General features: G+C 35.3%; 1 long non-coding RNA gene across 1 annotated transcript; it reads right to left on the minus strand.

The window, feature by feature from the left end:
- Positions 1-4,458: 4,458 nt before the first annotated feature.
- LOC136837767 (uncharacterized) lies at positions 4,459-8,820 on the minus strand. The gene is made up of 3 exons (XR_010852761.1): positions 8,672-8,820; positions 7,671-7,749; positions 4,459-4,920 (listed from the first exon to the last, which is right to left on the minus strand). It is a non-coding gene; the product is annotated as an uncharacterized lncRNA (long non-coding RNA).
- Positions 8,821-9,903: the final 1,083 nt, after the last annotated feature.

Here is a 9,903-nt window from a genome sequence, read left to right on the forward strand (position 1 = left end):
TAAAATTGCAGACTTTACTTGGGAGAACAATCCTTGCCATTCAGGAATCCAATTTGTCGGCCATTTTCCAAGATGGCCGCCAGGTAAGCCTAATATACAAAATAATCTAACTTTCTTGGTATTTCTACATTTTTGTCCATATTACTTGACCTCTATGAGTATTTATAGCCATTTGTTCATAGATATAATTAAAAATATATAAGTGGCAACTATACTAGCTCATTATTAACTGTTTCCAAACTTGGGAATTATGATTACGAGGATATTAGCGCCTATTCTCCTTCTATCATTGCGAACATCAGTGTATTAGACTTCTAAAGATGCATGACATGGGCAGCTACAGAGTGCAGTGCAGTCTAATCCTGTCGTTTTACATGTGCACCTTCCAACACAGTCTGCCTTGCATCCACATTTAGTCAATTCCCGACAGCATTTAGAAATCGGTTCAAGTGTGGTGCACACAATTCTCCAATTGCCATCCTCTTTCGTCCATCCCTACCTAGAAGGACATTGGAGTTCTGGATCACGTTTGACACACTGTCCCTAGATATGACCTGTCTGATAGGCTGCTCCTGTTTGCATGTTCCCTTAGTGCATTTTTAGTTGGTGGGATTAAGTCACATAACCTCTGCTTTCAGGCAAAGAGATCAAGTCTTGCCTCGTCTACTGATGAGGTCGTGCTAGGCCTGTCATACATTAGAACTACAAATTGCTCGTCAGCTGTTATAACTGGTGTTTGTCCTGGGTTAAGGAATGTTACAGCTTCCTTGATTTTTTCCATAGCATGCTTGATGGTGGCAACACTATAGGCTTGATCTCGTAGAAGTAGCAGCAAAGAACTGATGCTGCTCACAAAATTATTTTTCCTTCGTTTGCTTGCATGATGTGCTGACCATGTTATATTGGGTGAATCGTCTACATCTGTGGTGTCATGGACCTTTTCCAACCATTCATATTCAACTTGAATTCCTTTTGGAGAAGACTGCGGTCTGGCAATGATACATGATCAAGGATGCTCGGTTCTGGATTCCTTTTGTGGAAGAAGGCCGGTGGGATGTTGGTGAATGACTGAGGAACCTTTTTTTTTTTAACTGCCTGTAACACTGGGCGATGAATTACTTGTACCATGGAAGGATGTACTGACTGTTGCGGCTGTTGGATTGTGAAAAGTCCTTTTCTCAAAATGGGTGGACACAAACCACCATCTTCCACATATTTCTTTACTACACTCTCACCTGTCCTGATCTTTCCAACACTCTGTCATATGATATGCTAATTCTGTTCTCATGATAGTCAATTAATTATCTTTTTCTTGTTTTGGTGAACACTTTCATCCAGACATATATAGGAAAAGGTGTTTTACGGTGCTTTGCATGCCTGCAGGTTTTTGATCCTTCAGTATACTTAGAGTAACAGTTGTATGCAAAAGTTGTGCGATAGCAACATCTGGCAGTACATCATCATGGTCCAGAAGGGACCTGCTGTCAACCCCATGCTCAGTGCTGCGAGCAAACCGCAGAAGTGCCTGTGGAACAGCTTCTTTTCCAAGTCCTTGTAAATCTTGACTGAATTTTGTCTTATGAGCAAGCATTTCTCTTTGAATGATCTCTGCAGCTGTAGCCAGATGAAAAAAGCTTCACTGTACTTGCTAGCATCAAAGAATCGTGCCAATGTCTTTTCCGAATGCTAGAACAACATCACGTCCTTTCCTATGGGCCTCAAGCCCATTGTATGTATGTATATATATACATATATATATATATATATATATATATATATATATATATATATATATATATATATATATATATATATATATATATATATATATATATATATATATAAATAATGTATGTATATACAGTATATATATATAATGTGTGACTGTGTGCGCGCGCGTGTTCTCGTGGGCATGTGGGCTAAACGGATTGCAGGCGGCAGTATGTTAAAAAAATTTCCAGCTTTTCCTTGTGATGAGTCAATAACAATGTACAGCAGTATTTATTTCCAGACCATTGTGCGACGTATTACGTTGTGTACACAAGGTCAAGGTCAGTCCCATAACAATCCCAACCAAATGCTTCAGAAGAAATCAATACATTTATTAGACCCATAAGAACAAGAAACAAAATGTAAAACTAATGTAATAATGTAGTTACCCAATGTAATTATATGTAAAAATATAATGTACATAATTAGCCACCCCTAAGTAACTAAGCATTGTAAATATAACCCCAAATCCCTCCCCAGTCACATTCCCATCAAATATACTGTATATAACATTTCCTTACCTTTGTAATCTGTTTATATACCAAAAGGTCCTTCTGTAAATTCACCTCTACGAACTTTTATATGTCCTTTTGTATTCACTTAGGCGAAATTTTGAATAGCTTACCCTTCACTTGGTTATAGGGTGGCCGGTAATAAAGTCACAGAAAAAGTCGTAATTTTGGCTAGGATAAAAAGTCACAGAAAGTCGTAATTTTGGCTAGGATAAAAAGTCACAAAAAAAAGTCAATTTGTGGTGACCGGTAATAAAGTCACAGGGAAAATTCACAATTTTGGCTGAGAAAGATGTCAGGTAATCAAACAAAAACGATCAAGTCAGTCACAATTTAAGTCACAACCAATTAAATAAAAAAATATTTTAAATCAGTTACCAGGCAATAAATAACTTCCATAACATCATTTATATATTATGGCATTACATGTTTAAATATTTAACCGGATTAACCCATTTGGGACTGACTGACTTGTTCTGGATACGCCAATCCTCTCTGCTGTCTAGGTCAAGTAAGGCACAACTAGTAACTGTAGCTTACTTTTGCCGTGTACATACATCCCTGAAATAATGAAAATGAAGACGCATTCACATGGCAATACACTTTACGGATACTTTCAGTACATGTGGCTTTATTCCAGACGTACTTAAAAGGTTTCATCCACAAAAATAAATGTTTCCTAATTTATCATCATTAGTTTTGGTGCCTCGCCAAGGAATCAGCTTTCATTTGCAATAATTATATAATTGCAATATTTTTTTGCTTACTTAATATTTTTCATCTAGGATGTAATCCTATGATTTTTCTCAATTCTGTATTTGTTTTACACATCAGGACCAAAAAAAGTGCGCGAAAAGTTTAGGTATTATTTGTTCTGATTTTTACCACAACTTTGCCATAAAATTACGACTTTGTGACTTTCCTATGATTTTATTGCCGTCCACCATAACTTAATGGGACCTTTTTTCGGGCGCAACTCATTTGGGCGAATTTGGGATTTAGTCAGTATATCATTTGGACGACTATTCATTAGTTTGGGCGACAAATAACATCTGCAAATTGGCACCAATCATTCGGGCTAATCAGTAAAGAAAAAGTATTTTAGGCCATGTTTTCACGTGATAACTAATCGGTTGGAAGATAGCTGGTTAATAACTGGCAGTAGTTATCAGCATTAGCTACCGATTACACTGCTATGTAAGGAAATATATGAAACAAACCGACGAAAAGAAAGCTTTGATATTTTCTGGCTTTTCTTGTGTATTGACATAATATTGATGCAAGCCATAATTAGGTGACTAATCTTAGCCATCCGAAGTTTGCGGATCGTAGCCTGGATAAAAGGAAAACCGATTTTCTTTAAGTTTTTGTCCTAGCGTTCTCAATTCTGTAACGAAGTATTACGAAGAGATTGGCAAAACTAAGGACCAGAAGCACAACCCCATCCTCACGAAATCCTTTGAGCAATTTTAACATTCAAAAACTTCTGAGCCAGAGACAAGGCCAACTAATTAAATGCATTATGCAAAAATCCTGCATTTCTATCGCCTCACTTATCCGATACGTACAAGACCAACGATAAAGCCTGTGTTATATGTAACCATCGACAGACAGTAACTTCAACAATTTACAGACAAGCAATAACCACTCCCGGAACAAATTACTCACTATTGAAAATTTGCAGCCTGCTTAACTATTTTACAAACTAATTATAACCCTTACATAGCGATTTGGACTATTCAACCCCGGAAGATCCTTAAAATACTTTCTTGGCGGTATCTCGTGTCAAAGTGAATTTTCACTTTAACTATTATCGCTCAAATCACCTTTACAATTGTTCAGTCGAATGTGATCTCCAGATCATAGGGAATGATCAACATTAATTATTCTTGTCATCAGAGGGGTCAAAATACATTATCGCTTTGCTGACTAGAAGTTTAAATTTGCATAGACTATTGCAAGTAATCACCAAAATTCGAGGTTAATATACTAGAATCTCTTCAGAATTAAAAACCATTATTTCAGTTAATTCATTTCTCATACCAATTTCCCCATCTTCTGTTAACCAACCAACCAGTAACTACCATTCCCTTGATTTCATAGGACATTGTCTTTCAAGGAGTATTACAAAGTCTACCCCATCACATGAATTTTGGGATTAAAGAAATTGACAAAGGTTTACAGACTAATATATTAAGCTGGTCTTCATACATTTACTACTATTACATATCCAAAGTCAGATAAAAAAAATTGAGTAGTAGGTAGAGCACAGCATCTACTAAGTTCTAGTTGTCTGTGTAACCGAATTCAGAGCACTTCGAATCCTCACAGGGTAGGCACAGCGCCGACAAGTTGAGCTCTAGTTGTCTGGGTAACTAAATTTAGAGCACTTCTAGTCCTCACAAGATATGCACGTGCACAGCATCTACAAGTTAAGTTCTAGTTGTCGGGGTAACAGTTTAGTGCTCTTTGAACCGTCACAAGACATGCATAGCGTCTGCAAGTTGAGTTCTTGTTGTCTAGGTAACCGAATTGAGAGCGCTTCGAATCCTCACAGGATATCCAGTCTTAACGAAAAGCATTGCTTTCCATTAATATTAGTGTCGATGTTATGGTCTGCTGCAGCTACACCAAGAGCCTGTGCATAAGAAAAGTTTGTTTGATTTTAGAATCTACTAAAAGTTTCTATGACCCTCAAAGCGGAAATAGCCTGTTCAGTTAGTCCCAGCAGCTATTCCAAGGTTATTATTATAATTAATACTAAATCGTACGAGTAAACTTTCCCATTAACAATCCCATGTATTAGTATTGTTACTTCAAACTGCCATCAACTTTCACATTAACAATCCCATGTATTACTAGCATTGTTCCCTCAAACTCCCAAAAAAAACAGGATAGAGTGCCATCCTTCAAGACATATTTAATAGGGCACCAATCTTACACTGAAACAACCGCATCTAACTTAAGTGCTACATAACTATGAAAGGTGCCATGCAATGCAAACTTATCTGGCAACTTTCGTCCTTTAGTATCCAGTCTTACGGGAATTTAAACTGCATAACCCAACAGGTCGAAAAATTAAGTTGGGGAAATCTGAATAAGGAAGGGGTTCCTGAAACAAGCTTCGACACCGGAGGAAAGGTGGATGACGGTAGGGGTCAATGAAAATATGCAATGCAATCTGAACTATTTCCTAACATGAAAGCTTTGCTTGAAGAGTAAGAGGGGGGAGGGTGGGAGTGTTTAGCACACTGAAGTAACGTCGTTAACAAGACAGCAAGAATTATGAATTCGAATTTCCACTGTTAACCAGCCTATTGAAATACCTGACAAGTCCAAGACATCAGTGTAAAAAAAAAATTCACCCCAAGACCTAGGCCTCAAAGAAAATTGTTAATATCCACCTATTACCTGTCTAGTTTCTATTTACTAGTGGGAATAAAATTCTAAGTTATAAAAGTATGTTGGAGTTACCCTAATACATTCAGACTTAATCTCATGACCAAAAAGGGCTCTAGCACTAATACCCTCTGCTATTAGCTTGCACTGTCAAAATAGTCTCCCTAGGTCTGACTAACGTGTTTTTTACCCCCAGTCTATTCCCACCATCCTTAAGAGACTATAGAATGTTACCCTTATTGTAACCCCTACCCTTATCGTAACCCCTCCATCTATATAAAATTAACACGTTCTTCAACCTATTCTAGCCTACCCTACATTTCAAGTTCCATATCTAACTTCCCATTAAGTCCTAGCTACACTAAAACTATCATCCTTGCAGTTCTAACCTAAGAAGTTGACTAGTTTGAAATTCCTACTGTGCATGGTGACAAAAGTCACCATGCTCGTTTTTGAACTTCCTGTTGTACATGGTGACCAAGTCACCATGCACAACATGCAAGTCCACCTTTGCCTGGCAGGCGGCACCACCACCCCGGCAAAGGTGGACTTGGGAAGTAAGACGCAAAACTTTTAAGACGCAAAACTTTAAGACGCAAAACTTTTAAGACGCAAAACTTTTAAGACGCAAAACTTTTAAGACGCAAAACTTTTAAGACGCAAAACTTTTAAGACGCAAAACTTTTAAGACGCAAAACTTTTAAGACGCAAAACTTTTAAGACGCAAAACTTTTAAGACGCAAAACTTTTGCAGCTGAAATAATTACTCTAGAGCTTTAAAAACTGTCAGTGTTCAAAAACTTCAAAAATTCCAGATACTTAACTTTACAAATCTAAAAAAAACAAAACTAGCTGAAATTACAAGATAAAACTACACGGCAAAAGTTTATTAAAAAACAAAACTAACTTAACTTTACAAATCTAAAAAAGAAAACTAGCTGAAATTCGGCAAAAGTTTAAATCCACTAACTAAAAAAAAAAATACTAGATTTACTCTAAAAACTTTAAACCCAAAACTTTAAACCCAAAACTTTAAACCCAAAACTTTAAACCCAAAACTTTAAACCCAAAACTTTAAACCCAAAACTTTAAACCCAAAACTTTAAACCCAAAACTTTAAACCCAAAACTTTAAACCCAAAACTTTAAACCCAAAACTTTAAACCCAAAACTTATGCAGCTGAAATAATTACTCAAGAACTTTAAAAACTGTCAGTCTTCAAAAACTTCCAAAATTCCAAAATAAAGAAACTTTAAACTTTACAATTCTAAAACCAAAACTAGCAGAAATTAAAAGATCAAACCACACAAGGCAAAAGTGTAAATATAAAGTTTAAGTAAACTTAAAAATGCTAGATTTACTCAAACTTCCACACACATTAACAAAATGTTAAAATATAACTTCCACACACATGAACACATGAACAAACTTTTAATGCTACAATATAACTTCCACACATTTAACAAACTTTTAATGCAAAAATATAACTTCCACACACATTTAACAAACTTAATGCAAGAATATAACTTCCACACACATTTAACAAACTTAATGCAAGAATATAACTTCCACACACATTTAACAAAATGCAAGAATATAACTTAACAAACTTAATGCAAGAATATAACTTCCACACACATTTAACAAACTTTTAATGCAAAAATATAACTTACACACAAACTTTTAATGCTAAAATATAACTAAACTAATAATCAAAACTGAAAGTTAAATACTTTAAAACAAAAGGTTAAAGTTAAAACAAATCCGAAAATTCCTTTAAATGTTCAAAGCTGTTAAAAGTTAAATTTTAACCTTCGCAATTTTAAAGAAATTTTCAAAACTCTCAAATCTTTTGAATGAGAAAAATAAACCAAATGCATTAAAAAAGCCTAAACTTAAAATGAAAACTAAGGTTTGATTCTGAAAAATCAAAGCCAAAAAGTGTTTGGTTGCTCAAGTCACTCAAAAAAAAAAAAAATAATTACTCACCCATTAATCTGGTTTAGTCATGAGGTATCGGTACATCTAAGACAACTAACTCACTGTGGCACGCTTACTTAACGACACCCTAACCTGAAAAAAATATATAAGTCCAAAATGTTCTAGCAAATGGAAAGCAAAAGCTGACTATTTGTTACAATCAGCTGGGCCATGTGATAAGTTTTAAAATACAAAGTCAAAAAGCAGCAAGCAAGGCCTTATACATACTGATAGGCGTTGTTACTAGTTATACCCCAAGTTAGGAAGGCTATGATAATAGAGATAGGCCTCTCTAATCCTCAAGAGACTTTAAACCCAATTGAATCACAAGACTCTGTTACAGTATAAAGTTCAAATGAAAACAACCGTAGCACTGCATAAGATTGCTAGTATAAACTGGGTTTAAAGTACATAGAATTACCACTTAAAGCTATCTAGTTCGGGTTAGTAATAAATAAGCTTCGAAACAGTCTTCAGTACCATGTTGAAAGGCAATCTACAACAATAACAAAAATTTGGAAAAGTTTAAAGAATCGAAAATACCAGTATTTGAAGATACAAAACCCGCAAACGAAATACTTCCATACGACAACGATGTCGTAGCTCAAGTACCACAATCTAAATATTTGAGAAATATAAAGGGCAAAACTAGTAATATCATCCACTCGCCAACCCAATAAACCTTGAAGCACGCCTTCACGCCTAAAATCTTGCAAAGTCTATTCACAATATAACATGACCAAGAAACTGCTCAAGATTCTCTATAGACCTCAAATGAAAATTGTAAAACAGACGACATGCAAGTGAAGCAAATAAGCGATTAAAACCTAAAACAAATCGTAAGTCAGGCTAGAGAGCATTTGTACACTGCGCACCAAAACTATACAACAAAAATACCGCCTGAAGTAAAGGTCTTACAAAAATTTTTTAAAAAAAACTACTGTCCTATCCTGCAGAATATACGACACTGACGAGAAAACACTGGAACAGTTATAAAATATAAGAAGCACCTTACTTTGAAAACGTACAAGGGCCCGTCAGTGAGGGAATCTTCCCTGTGGAAGACTGTACATAACACCAAACAAAATGAAACCAACGATCTTTCAGTAGGGCACGGCCGAGATCCCAAACGTTAATGAACGAGCAAGTCGAGTTTAGTATCAACGAAACCTGTCTTACCAAGCTGGAGACTCAACAACACTGAAACAAGCTGTTCTTGAGGATAACAGCCAACGGCCGATGCAACTGCCTGTTTGTGGGACGTTACTTTATTGCCCTTTCGCCACCGAAGAAGTTTAATGCGATGATCAGAAAATCGACAGAAATTATTATTATTATTATTATTATTATTATTATTATTATTATTATTGAGAGTTGCTGGGCACTTTTCCTTTTTAGCTAACTACCCCAATTTTGTATCAGTAGTTAGCCCACCTGAAAAATTATTATTATTATTATTATTATTATTATTATTATTATTATTATTATTATTATTATTATTATTATTATGAGATTTGCCATTTACTCTTCTTTTTTTAGCAAACTACTTGAATTATGTATCGGTGTTTGGTCTTTATCTGGAATTATTATTATTATTATTATTATTATTATTATTATTATTATTATTATTATTATTATTATTATTATAGTCGTTGCTGTTGTTTTCAGCAGCGCTTGAATAAAAGAGTTCATGAATATTACTTTTTACTAGCGTACTTAATTTAGTATACTGTACAGTGTTCACCTTATCGTTCATCGTATATGGCCCGGAGCTGAAACAAAGGATATTATTAACATTATATATTATTAGTTAATACAACATGGCGTCACAATGGCATGGCCATAGACAAAAATTGTATACAACACTTTTGTTAAGGTGATTCAACGGTGAGCTTATCAACTCGTACCGATGAATGCAAGGTAATTTTTATAATTAAATTTATTATTACTAACCATAAAGGTGCGTAGGTTCGTAATCTGCTACGGTAAAAGGCCACCTTCAGCGATTTGCCATATGGATTCAAGGCTTGCAGTGATAAATATATCCCAAAATTTTGGGGAAATTGAGAAGGTAGGAGGACAAAGTGGGATTAAATAAATCATTTGTATCTGTCGTAAGTGATATAATTAGCGGCTAATTCGAACAGTGGTCAGTGAATTTACTGAAACCAGATCATATTGTTCGATCATCGCCCGATATTCGAATCCTGTTTCGACAGTATTAGGTGGAGCTATGAAAACT

Source organism: Macrobrachium rosenbergii, chromosome 59, assembly GCF_040412425.1.
Source record: "Macrobrachium rosenbergii isolate ZJJX-2024 chromosome 59, ASM4041242v1, whole genome shotgun sequence".
Lineage (NCBI taxonomy): Eukaryota > Metazoa > Arthropoda > Malacostraca > Decapoda > Palaemonidae > Macrobrachium > Macrobrachium rosenbergii.